The sequence below is a fragment of the Chrysochloris asiatica genome, unplaced genomic scaffold (genome assembly GCF_000296735.1).
Source record: "Chrysochloris asiatica unplaced genomic scaffold, ChrAsi1.0 scaffold00248, whole genome shotgun sequence".
Classification (NCBI taxonomy): Eukaryota; Metazoa; Chordata; class Mammalia; order Afrosoricida; family Chrysochloridae; genus Chrysochloris; species Chrysochloris asiatica.
Genome location: NW_006408766.1, coordinates 2,726,084 through 2,727,466, shown reverse-complemented (window position 1 = coordinate 2,727,466; position 1,383 = coordinate 2,726,084).

Here is a 1,383-nt window from a genome sequence, read left to right as displayed (position 1 = left end):
TATTGTAAAAGACTAAGAAAAAGCACCCAAACTAAAGGGGGAAATTTTTGTTGCTGTTGTTGGTTACTGGATTTATGGGGTGGAGTGAGGGGGAGATAGGGGAAGGTGGAGCACAGGGTAGAGAATAGGCACAGGATAGTTTGGGTGCTGAGAACATACACTAGAAGGGGAAGGGGAAAGGAAAAACAAAGTGGATGGGAGAATAGCTAGGCAGGTTTACATGGACTAAATATGAAAGAGGTAAATAATGATGTAAGCAAACCATGGAACACCAGGGCTCGGGTCTGCAAACTGTGGCATGCCTTGAATGGGTAAGAGTGGAGAAAGGATGTTAAGATGTGTGGCTGTCTTTTGAATCTTGGTTTCCCTTGCCTACTATTGTAAAATAGACACTTGAAGGGGAGTGAGAGGAATAGCCAGAAACATCACCAGAGAAAGCTTGTAAGTCCATCGCCAGCCTATAACTGATTGGAATACCTAAACTGGGGATAGAACTTTCTCAGTGAAGGAGGTTCCCTGCAGAGTCTTTGCATTGCACAAGGCCATAAGCGGAATCCTGATCCTCATACAGCATCTTCTGAGGTGAGACATTTCCACATGAAAGGACATGCAGACCAGTATGGAACAGCTAGAAGAACAGGATGTACTCCTTGAAAGAAAGACCAGCAGAAAAAAAATCAAAAACAGTAACAGCAGTCCAATTGATTACAACAAAAACAAGCAAGTTGTTCCCCAGGGAGCCATCACCGCAAATGGTCAGGTCCGCTCAAGGCAAACCCCTTCCAAGACTGAAACTCAAATGGAATACACGAGCAGGCATATGGTCCTGCTGCTGACCATGTTGGTCACTGATAAGAGGAAGTGGGGGAAAAACAGCAATGAAATTGTGAACTAAGTCTGACCACACTCAATAGACTGTTGTTAACTTGGATTAATGAGACCTGGGGACTCCTTGGTCCAGGGGCTCTGACCTGGCCCCAGAGGACTACAATGGAGTGTGAAACAACCAGCTGATATGAAGTGAGGGGAGATGCACAAGAACACCCACACTTGCAGATTGTACCCATTTGACCTAGCATCAATGGCTGGATGATCAAAACATGACTAGAGGAAGAAAGAAAGAGAAGAAGAAGCAGAAGACCTATGCTTATGGATGCAGTATGAGAAAGGAGTGAACAAATCTTACAGTGAGAATCAGTCTCACCCCCTTGGTACACAGTGTTGATAGAGATGGGGAACTTAGACATTGGCTACCCAAAATGGGGGACTATGAAGGAAATAAGTGACTGGCTTACAAGCTTTCAATAGGGACCCTAGCTCCAGAAGAATACAGAGAAAGGTAGAATCTCCACTGAATTGTTTCCAACCTGTCTGAATGGGGTT